Genomic DNA, 12,062 nt, shown 5'->3' on the forward strand with positions numbered 1-12,062 from the left:
GTCTGCATTGCTGCAGTCATACACTTTTTCACATTTCCACCATGGTACTATCTTATTTTCCTTTTCTCTCAATAAAGTTGTTTTATCATTAACTAAGGGTAACACTGCAAAAACTTTTCCATCCCAGGTGAAACACCAAAAAGTTCTGGCCATGTACTGAAATTGGGAAAATATGGACATAGACCATATAGAGTCCCATTGCTCTACTAATTGTGTACCTTGGCCAGTTTTGTTACACTTCCATTCCATGATATTTTTGCTTACATTGGCTTTAAGTTGTTCATCATAAGAACACCATCCTAACTGGGGATTTGGACCCCCAGGAAGAAAAACTCGAGCTATGGCACTAGGTCAGGATCCTGTTATAAAATTATAATTCAGTATTTTTTTACAATCTGTTTCTTTACCTGGCGACTTCCACTGTTTTCTAATAACCTTTACGTGTTCATACCATTGAGTCACTGGCCTTTGTTCACAATAGGTGGTTTCATTTTTATGTTCCAGATTAGTCAGATTCATAGTTAAAATTCCCCATGGAATAGGTTCACCTACTGCCCTCGATATTGGCAAACAAGCAGTGATCTGCGTGACATTTTGTAAATTGGCAAATCCTTTAATCAATCCTACCATCAAATTTTCCTCAGCCATTTGTTTGGGAATGTCAATCACTTGTTCTGTTTCTACTTGTCTTTTGTTCCTGTCCACCAAGCCAGCCCATGATCCCACCAACACTACCGACCAAAATAAAATCCAATATAAAAATTAGACATGTTTCAGTGTCAATTTTAAAGTCTCTGGGTCACAATTGACAATCTTCCATGGAGTAGGTGCTTTCTTCACTCGAGTATAATGTCTCCAAGCATCTGATTCTGCTATCTTGATAGCTGTAAAAGTGGTTAACTGTATCTGGAAAGGTCCTCTCCAGCGCTCCTGCAAAGGTTCGGAGGCCCAGGTCTTCACATAGACATAGTCTCCTGGTTGGAAATCATGCACTGAATTTTCCTGGAATAAAGGTCTATTCCAACTTACTGCACTCCGAATTGCAGCTGAAGTTTTCCTTAGAGAAAGCAAATAGTTATACACATCTTGTTTTCCTTTTACATGTATGTTTAGATTTGGTTCTGGAGACTCATATGTTTTTCCATATAATAATTCATAAGGACTGACTGAGGTTCCACTCTTTGCGATCTTTTCCTAATTGTCGTTGTCCTTTTGAAATCTCAAAGCCGAGATATATCACAGTCTGGCAGGCTGTCTGGGCTTTCTTCCTGGATACCTTGTACCCATTTAGTCCCAGGAAATTCAAGAGGTCGATAGTCACCTGTATACAAGTAAATCTTTCTTCTGTAGCAATCAGTATGTCATCCACATATTGTAAAAGTAAATGTCCAGGTCTTGGATTTATCCTGTTTCCAGATTTCAAGTTCCTTTGCTAACTGATTTCCAAAGATAGTTGGACTGTTTTTAAATCCTTGGGGTAATCTAGTCCATGTCAACTGCATCTTTCGCCCGGTTTGAGGATTTTCCCATTCAAAAGCAAACAGTTTTCTGCTTTCCTTTTCCAAAGGTATACAAAAGAAAGCAGCTTTTAAATCAAGCACTGTAAACCACTGATAAGTCTCCCTCAATGCTGTTAACAGTGTATAAGGGTTTGCTACTACAGGATAAATATCCTTAACTATTTGATTTACTGCTCTCAAGTCTTGCACCAGCCTATATTCACCCAAGGGTTTTCTGACTGGTAAAATAGGAGTATTATACTCAGATTCACATTATTCCAAAATTTTATACTCCAAAAATTTATCAATCAATTTCTTCAATTCCTGTCTCACTTCTGGTTTGATTGAATATTGTTTAATTCTCACTGTTCCTGTGCCTTCCTTCAAATCTATTTTAACAGGCTCTGCTAGTTTCGATTTACCAGGAATATCTGTTTCCCATACAGTAGGGATCACTGCCAAATCCACCTCCGGTGGAATTTCTTGTTCCTTTACTTTTTCTTGTATCATCAGGATTTCTCCCGTTTTTGACTCAGGTATTTTCAAGAAAAGTTCTCCTTCGTCAAAAACAATCTGTGCATTTAATTTGGATAACAAATCCCTTCCTAACAACGGTATCTGACATTTTGGTACATACAAGAATTCATGTGTGATTATCTTATTTCCAAATTTTAAATCCAGGGGTTGCAGGAATGGCCTGGTTTTGTTTCAATTTTTCCTTTACAAGTATTTAATACGAAAAAGGTCACTCCTGTATCCACTCCCAATCTCACAGGTTGAACAACTTTTTATTATTTTTTTTCCACTTTATTATCAAAAGTTACAGATAATTTGGTAATGGCTATAATAGTTAGCTTACATTCATCCTGCCAATCCTTTCTTTGTCTTAAGCGACAAATCCACATTTGGCATTTTACTTCTCTTACTATTCTGCAGTTAATGCTGTATTGTGTTATAATTCAGTGTGCCATTCATGGGCCACTTTTCCTGATCATCCAATATATAAAGGCCACCAATTAATACTCAATAATCTGGCTCTTTTGCAGATCATCCTGTAAATTTCCCCAATGTGCCAATAAACATCCCAACAAAAAATTTTTCGGGATTTTGTCATTTACAGCAAGATTACCCATGCTTTTACTTTTAAACAACTGAGTTAACTTAGTTGCCATGGTATGATCACCCACAGTACAATACACAATTATTCAACTCTGTCACTCTGATCCGCGGATCCACGCTCCACACTCGCTTTCGTTCTCAATTGCACGTCTCACCCTTACAGCCACACTCACACTTTTCCACAATTGTTAAACAAAAATATGAAACAATATTATACACTTAGTTTTCTTCTCAATACACAAAGTACACAATTCCATAACACAAAAAAAACCCTTCTAACTTCTTGTTAGAGGCACTACCTTAGAGAACACTAGAGCATGTAGGTTCTCTTGTTTCCACTTTTGTCCAACCCTGCAATAGCTTTCGCTTATGTCTTACGGGCAGGCGCCTAGGCTTCCTCTTCCACAAGGATCCTTATAGTCCAACCCTGCGCAGCTCTCACCGCGTCTGACAGGCAGACTTACTCAGTGAGACTCAAACCCACTGGTGGGTCTCCAACCCACTCCTTACCATACGCTTATTATAGTGGGACTCCTACCCACTTACTACAATTACAAGAAGAAGTGTCTTACCAAAAATCCAGGGAATGTTGCGAAGAGCCTTACGGATCGGGGATCGATGGGTATCCCCGAGAAATCCTCGGTGCCGGCTGGAACCGATCAGGTCCCCGACTCCTCCGGTCTCCTTCAGCGAGGTCCCATCTGGGTCGCCAAAACTGTTACCGAAATCTCGGAATGAAGAACTTATCGACACCAATGTGATGTAGATAAGCAGACACTTCTTTATTGACAGCCAGGTGCATGAGTGAGTCCTCTCACGATCAACACACACCAAGTTTCAAAATCAGACACCATATATAAAACTTATTCATACATATTCATTAAGTATTCATGCATAAACATAATAATTCCCAAAAATCATTAACATACTCTCCTTCCATATCCGATTCTGTGCAGTAAAGGTTAGAAAAGTCCAGAAATGGGTCTGGGGTACGATTTGGGTAGGTGGTCGCGATCTCCCCCTGCCGGAATTACCTGCCACTTAAGGTAACTGTTTCTTGACAGATAACCACAAGCTGTTCCAGTCCACTCTCCCCAGTTCCCATTAATCCTATATTCTGACATTTCAATACACTTTCTACATACAGAAGACTAGTCAAATACAAAGAAACCTTTCAAACTCTAAATTTATTACCTAAGTTTTAAACAATGATTCTAGCCCATTCTTCTGGCCTTGGTACAAGACTGTACAAAGGATTTCATAACAGCTTTTACTGTGCAACTAAGTTTCATTAAAATATTTCTTATCCCTCTATATTTCTATTAAAAATTTTATAAATTCAAATAAAGTCAATCAATCTTAACTTATTAGCAAATCTGTAACAATACCTTCTCACAGCAAGTTTTAACTCGGGCACCCACAGCCCTGTCTCTCCTGTTCCCTCAGCCCCTTCTCTCTGCCACTGCCACCTTCTTTCTCCTTTGTCTTTGTAGCAGCCAGCACTCTCAAGTAACCCTCAGCTGTGGAGCAGCAAGCAGACCTCTCCCCACAAGGAGCTGGGCATCCTGGGAAGACAGGGTTTCTCCCTTCCCATTAGGCAGCTTAATGCCAGCTTTGTAGGTAGCCACAGGTCCGAACTTCCAGGAATTTGCTGGTGCTACATTGGGAAGCACCAATGCTATCAGCTTGGCCATATGGAGAGTTTTCCCCCCATCCTAGTCTTTTTGCTGCCACGCCTACATGCAGATCCAGCCAGGAGCAGGGCCAGGCAGGAGTTCCCAGTGGGCCCTGTATTGTGCCCATTATATGTGGCTAGGTGTTGGAAGCAAAGATGAAGCACTGCATGGTGGCCTCTGTGTGAAGACCTAAGGGGCTGCCCTGGGCTGGACACAGCTGCCTCCACAATACTGAGCTGTCTGTGAGTTTTGTGGCATGGAGAGAACCCATACTGGAGTTACAGGATGAGTTATTCCTTCCCCTGCCCCGCCATGGCCTTTCAGTTACCATGACCCTTCAAAAAACAATTGAGGGTAGCCTCTTCCAGAAGTCCTCCTTGTCTGAGTGCTTCACAAGCTGGCAGAAGGAAGATGCCATGGGTATCTGCATGTGAGCTCCCTGCTACCCAAGTACCTGATAGGCCAGAAATCAGAAGATCGCTTCAATGTTGACTATGAGGTCACCTCTGACCCTTCATGTGACAGGCCATCCACAGGATTACCACTTCTGCTCAGTGCTTTCCTTCATACCCTAATGGATGCCACTGCATGTCACAGCACTATCAAAACTAGGCAGCTGCAACAAGGCTTGTACCATCCCATACCAGGTTAACTTCAATAAATAGCTCCTGTGCCTTGCCCCAGCACTGCCACCAATCCCCCACAAGGTTTCAACAGTTCATCTACTGTCCATGCTGTTTCTTCATCCTCTTCAGACCAGTCCACCCTGTTTCTTGCCTCTGCCTTCCTACTTCTCCAGGCTCCTCTTCCATCCAGCCTCTCTTCATCCAGGCCCCCTTCTTCTCCCAGGGCCTCTCCTACATCCAGGGCACCCAACACCCTCCCTCCACTTCTTCCAGGCCTCTCTTCACATGATCCTCCTCCTCCATACCCCTTAGAGCAATTTAACTGCTTAGCAGGAACCAGCCACAGCTGCACATTATCCACATCAGCCGACGCACCGCCCCTGAAGCCAGCCCACAGCTGGATATTATCAATGTTAATTAACCTGCTTCATTCCTCTTCTAAGAATTCTTCTTCAATTCCCCCCCTTTTTTTTTCTTTTTTTTCTCTTCCTTCTTAATGATGGTTTAATGATGATTTAATAATCATCACAACCTTTTCACAAATAAACTTTTCATACAGTCAAGACAACTTGTCCGTGAACTCTTTTCTTTTTCTTCTTAACAACTGCATGGTCTGCTTGTAGCTGTAAGTCATCCCATAGGCCCTCCAGAGGTCCCTTCTAAACCTCAGTATTCTGGGGTGTGCTGAGTGTCATGGGCCCTTGAGCAGCCACCAGAAGGCAATGCCTTCAAAGGCAGCTGGTGTATGAATGTTCATAGAATCACAGAATGCACAGAAAGCAGAACTTGGGGAGGGATGAGGCTATGAACTCTGGTATCCCTGGCATGCCTGAGGTTGGGACACCATGTCCACTGAAGTCCATAGCAGGATGACTCATGTTTGCCTGGAGTTCAGGGTTTTTCCCAACTCCTCCACATCACGATGACTCCCAGGTGCTCTGGGAGACTGACCTGATCTCCCTTTGTAGTTTGAAATGTATGGAATGGGCCACCTCCCCTCTCCTCAAAAGAAGGCTATCCAGGACTTTTGCCACTGGCAAGACCTTGCTGAGCAAAACAGGTCAATTTGGGTGTGGGTCTCCTTCAGGGAAGGACGCGGGCATCTCTTTGATCACCCTCGTATGCCTTGATTTGCTTGTTTCCAAGGGGTTCTCCTCTTCCCAAGCTGAGCTCCCATGTGGGAGGGTCAAGTTGTCAGGGAATATGGCTGTGGAGATCTGTCACAGTCTACCTCTGAGACGGGAGGAGAGCAACTAAGGTTTAAAAAATCCCCGCCCCCCCCCCCCGGCTAAACAACCAAGTAAACGTTTTAATTATAACAAAGCTACTTGAACTTGGAAAATGTAAAAAGCCTTGGCAAGGTGGGTTCTTGTTGAGAAACAACCATAGGAAGAAGAAGGAAAGAAAAGGAAGGAAAGGACAGAACACTGATAATGGTTGATCCTCTGGTGATGGGCACGCACGCACGTGGCTCCTTGGTTTTGCCTTTTATAGTCTAGTCCCTGCCTCTCAATTGCACCAGTTACACCCCTTGAGGATCTACCTCCTGATTTTCTGCACAGGTGGCATTGTAGGGGGTGCTTGCAAAGGGTCTTTTGGGTGGTCATAAGCCCCTTTCTCAAACAAACTCTGAATGGACTCTGGCCCTGTAGGGTGTGTTGCCATGCCAGACCTGACAGAGCACAGAACTGTGCACCCTCCAGCACACCCCCTCGTGTGAGCCAGCTCCTTATCCTTGCTGTGCTGAGCATGACTGCCTCACCAGGATGTTTGAACATCAACACACAATAACTCTTTCAGTCCCTCACAAGATCCCGTGGAGAAGTTACTTGAGAGAGACCTGCCTGACCCTCTGGTATGCTTTTTGTTGTTATGAATCTGCCTTCATTCACTGGGCACATGGGAGGTAAAAACAGGCTGTGACAGAGCCTGATAAGAGCAGGCAAGGTCCTCATGGCCCCTCACTCCCGCCCACAAAGAACTGTCCTCCAGCCAACAATGATCCTTCGTTGCCATTGAGCTTTGCCACACCCCTGGCGAGGTGTGTCTCTTTTTCTGTATGGGTTTGTGCAGTCTTGGCCTGAACTTACCCACTGTCTCCTGTCTTCTACAATGACCCACTGGAGAAAGGTCTCTCAGGGTTAGTTTGAGTGTCTGCACTGGAAACGTTTGAGAGGTAACTCAAAGCGTTCCTCATAGCTGAATGTGACCATGACTGGTGGCCACACTCACCATGAAGAGGGCAATGTGACAAAGGCAAACCCACTTAAAATCTTCCTCTCCTCTAGACTGTGACCTCCAAGTTGATTTGCCTTATGAATCTGGGACATAGAAGAATTGTTTCAATGTTAGGAAGCAGCATGCTTGCCAGGCCCTGGTCCTGATAGGGGACTTCAGCCACCCAGACTTGTTCTGGAAAAGCGGCACAGCAAAATGCAAACAGTCCAGGAAACCTCTGGAGTGTATTGAGGACAACTTCCTAGTGCAGGTGAGGGAGAGCTCGACCAGAGGAGAGGCACTGCTGGACCTGTTGTTTACTAGTACAGAAGACCTTACTGGTGAAGTCAGGAGTGGAGGTAGCCTGGACGACAGCGATTATGCCCTGGTAGAATTCTCAGTCTTGAGGGGTACAGGATGGGCCAAAGTAGAGGCGCAACCCTAAACCTCACACAAGCAAGCTGTCAGCTGTTTAGGGATCCCTTAGGAAACTGCCTTCAGAGATAAAGGAGCAAACACGAGGTGGGAGACGCTGAAAGGCATTTTTCTCAGGGTACAAGAAGCTCTCAAGCCCAATGTGAAAGCAGTCAGGCAGAGGAGGCAGAAGGCCAGCTTGGCTAAATCAAGACCTCTTAGCCAAATAAACCACAAAACCAAAATGTATGGGCAGCAGAGCCAGGGATACACATCCTGGGGCGATTGTAGGGAAATGGCCGGGGAGTGCAAGGAGGGGATCAGGAAAGCCAAGGCACAGCTGGAGCTGAACTTGGCTAGGGATGTGGAAAATAACAAGAAGGGTTTCTTCAGGTACTCAGGACAAGAAAGGAAGACGAAAGAAACTGTACCCACAGTGAGTGAAATGGGAGACCTGCCTACAACCGACACAGAGAAGACAGAGGTACTCAGCAACTTTTTTGCCTCAGTCTTCACTGGCAAGTGCTCTAGTGACACAACCCAATTCACAGAATCCAAAGGCCTGGACTGGGAGAATGACATACCACCCACTGTAGGAGAAGATCGGGTTTGATACCATCTAAGGAACTGTAGGAGAAGATCGGGTTTGATACCATCTAAGGAACCTTAACGTGCAGCTGAAGGTCCTGAAGGAACTGGCAGATGAATTTGCTAAGCCCATATCCATTAAACTTGAAAAGTCATGGCAACTGCTGAAATTCCTAGTGACTGGAAAAGGGGAAAAATAACCCCCATTTTTAAAAGGGAAAAAAGGACGACCCAGGAGCTGCAGGTTGCTCAGTCTTCCCTCTGTGCCCAGCAAGATCACAGAGCAGATCCTGCTGGAAACTATGCTAAGGCACATGGAAAACTAAGATGTGATTGATGACAGCCAATGTGGCTCCCATAGAGGCAAATCAAGCCTGACAAACATTGACCTTCTACAGTGGAGAATCTACAGCACTGGAGGATGAGGGAAGAGTGACCGACATCATCTATTTGTGTGAGGCATTTGATACTGTGCAGCACAACATCCTTGTCTCTAAAATGGAGAGACATGGATTTGATGGGTGGACTACTCGGTGGATAAGGAATTTGCTGGATGGTTGCACTCAAAAAGTTGCAGTCAACAGGTCTATGCCCGGGTGGAAGCCAGTGATGAGTGGTGTCCCTCAGGGGCATATTGGGACCAGTATTATTTAACATCTTTGTCAGGGACACAGACAGTGGGATTGAGTGCACCCTCAGCAAGTTTGTAGACGACAATAAGCTGAGCAGTGTGGTTGATACTCTAGAGGGAAGAAATGCCATCCAGAGGGACTTTGACAGGCTAGGGAGCTGGGCCCGTGTCAACCTCATGAAGCTCAACAAGGTCAAGTGCAAGGTCCTGCACCTGGGTTGGGGCAATCCCAAATGGATACAGGCTGGGCAATGAGTGGATTGAGAGCAGCCCTGCAGAGAAGGACTTGGGGGTATTGGTGTATGAAAAACTGACTATGAGCTGGCAATGCGTGCTCACAGCCCGCAAAGCTGGTTGTATCAGAAGCAGTGTGGCTAGCAGGTCGAGGGAGGGGATTCTGCCCCTCTTCACTGCTATTGTGGGACCCCACCTGGAGTACTGTGTTCAGCTCTCAGGCCGCCAGCACAGAAAAGGTGTGGATCTGCTTGAGCGAGTCCAGAGGAAGACCACAAAGATGATGAGGGGTCTGGAGCACCTCCCCTGTGAAGACAGAGTGAGGGGGCTGGGGTTGTTTAGCCTAGGGAAGAGAAGGCGCCCAAGAGACCTTCAGGAAAGATGGGAAGGAACTCTTTATCAGGGGGTCTAGTGATAGGATGAGGGGTAAAGGTCTTAAACCAAAAGAGGGTAGATTTATATTAGACATTAGGAAGAAATTAATTCTTTATGAGGGTGGTGAGACACTGGAACAGACCATCCAGAGAAGTTGTGGATGCCCCCTCCCTGGAAGTGTTCAAGGCCAGGGTAGATGGGCCATTGAGCAGCCTGATCTGGTGGAGTGTAGCCTTGCCTAAGGCAGAGGGTTGGAGGTGGATGTTCCTAAAGGTCCCTTCCACCCCAACCCATTCCATGATTCCTTCTATGATTCTAAAGTGGTACGAAGCAGCGGGAGCAAAACACTTCAGATGAGAGAGGCAAGGGCTTAATTAACATGAGGTGTTGGCAGGCAGGAGCTGCTAGGTATTTAGATGCTTCATGAGGAAGGAATGTCAGCGGCCCCCCAGGGCCCTGGTACACAGCATAAAAGCCTGCGCTGCTCCAGGGCCTGCATCCTCCTCTCTTGCCTCCCTTTCCTGGACAAACGAGGTAAGCCTAAGTCTGCTCCATCTCTCGCTGTGGGCTGAACGGCTGTCACGGTGGCTACTCAGGTTGATCCTTGGGCTGCCTCAGCTTGGCCCTGCAGTAGAACTCTTTAAGGGCTGTCACCTCTTTCCCTTTTGATGGGGCTGGCTGGGGAAGAGGAGGGGGGTTCTTTCCAGCAGAAGGGGATCAATGGGGCTCAGCGGCAGGGAGGTCTGCCCAACAGACCTTCTGCCACCAGCAGATGGTCTCTAACCAAATGGCCCAGTGCATCCAGCACCTTCTTCAGCGCAATGTTTTTTCTGGAGATGGGGTATGATCAGTCCTTCCACAGGTGCTTGAAACCCACTCTGCTGGCTCCTGCTCCACAAGTGAGTCAGCCTTCCTGAGCTGTGCCACTTGCAGGGCACAATGAGGGTCATGGCACACATAGGCACGCTGTCCGTTTTTAAACCAAAGTGTGTCCATGGAGAGAGCTGAGGAAAGGAAGGGCAGACTGATACTGAGGTTTGTGCTCACTGCCTGCTCTGTGTTTCAGCTTTGCCTCCCTCACCGAGAGATGTCTTGCTTCAGACCCTGTCCTCCACGCCCCTGCGGCGCTTCTGGCCCAAGCCCTCTTGCAAGCAGCTGCAGTGAGCCCTGTGTCGCCCGCTGCGCAGACTCGACCGTGGCCATTGAGGCCTCCCCGGTGGTGGTGACCCTGCCGGGCCCCATCCTCACCTCCTTCCCTCAGAGCACAGCCGTGGGATCCTCTCTGTCAGCTGCTGTTGGGAGCTCCCTCAGCGCTGGGGGGGTTCCCATCTCTTCTGGGGGCTCCTTTGGTCTGGGGGGGTCAGGGCTGTGTCTGCCTATCCCCCGCTGCAGTCTGAACTGCTGAAGATGGTGGATCACCCCCTTTGGAGTGGGAAGGAAGACAGAAACCCTGCAGCAGCTCAGGCATTCCCTTGCCTTAAAGGCAGGCTGGGTGTCCTTATCCCACCTGTCAGGATGGACCTGTGCCTGCTGCTCCTCGCTGTAGGGCAGATACCACACCCACCCACCACCCAGCCATGTCTCCTCTGGCTCTGGTTTTCTCTGAGCCCCCTTGAGAACGGGCTCATTCTCTTCTGCTTTGCTGAACCTCCTGATGAGACGGGGGAGGGTGCTGGAGTTAGGGACTGCTCTTTGTGGCCTGGGATTGCCACCAGGTAGAGCAGAATGGAAAAGGCAAGCGCTTTGTGTGGAGTTCGTCCTTGGGAAATGGGCCATTCTCTCTCTGTACCTTCCTGAACCCTGCAGACATGTGTCTTGGGCTCTGTTCTGTGCCACTGCATTTCCTCCTTCCCATTAAAGACTTTGTGCAGCATTGCTGGAGACTCGTGGTGGTTTGGTCTCCTCCTCCCTCAGTCAGCTACCCGCTCTGCAAGGGAGAGCACTCCTTCTGTCCCGAGCTTGCCATCAGTTGCAAACAGAGCTCCCTGAACTTACACCAAAGCACTAGAAACTAAGGAAGCAGGCAAGAGAAAGACTGGAAAACATCAGAAGAATGGAGCACGAGTCTGCAACCTGGTGATCACTGCCCTGTGATCAGCGCTCCAACAAGGCTTCTGCAGTACCGATCTCTGGGCGCCAGGTGGCAGCAGCGCTCCACTGACCCTGTGCTGAGCACGGGCCGGGATCTCGGCCCAGTTCACACCGCCCGACGACGGGAGCTGCTCGCTGCGGCTGCGGGGTTCCCTTCGCTCTGCGCTTTGCCCACTCGCAGCCCAGCCACTATTACCCGTTGCCTACGTACCACAAAGCACCCGCGTGGCTCGAGCGGTTAAATCCTTTGCATCTGACAGTTTTAACAGCTGTTGATGTGGTTCTTTCCATCCCTGCCCCCACCCCATTACAGAGGGAGAGCCAGCAGCATGGGGAACCCATGGCACAAGGGGCGGGGGGGCGTGTGGATGGTGGGGTCCTACGGATAAGCCCCAGCAATTGCTGTTGTTAAAGGAGAAATTCACACACACGTGGGTACCACTGGGCTTGCTTTAGTCACAACTCCGAGCTGGGCCACCACCCCAGTGAGCGAGAGAGAACCAAGTGATACAGCACAGCTTAAATGCGCTTATCAAACCATTAGTCAGCTTTTTTTTTTAGTTTGCTAGTTGCTGGGGCTCAGACACAAGAG

The sequence above is a fragment of the Falco rusticolus genome, chromosome 11, assembly GCF_015220075.1.
Source record: "Falco rusticolus isolate bFalRus1 chromosome 11, bFalRus1.pri, whole genome shotgun sequence".
NCBI lineage: Eukaryota > Metazoa > Chordata > Aves > Falconiformes > Falconidae > Falco > Falco rusticolus.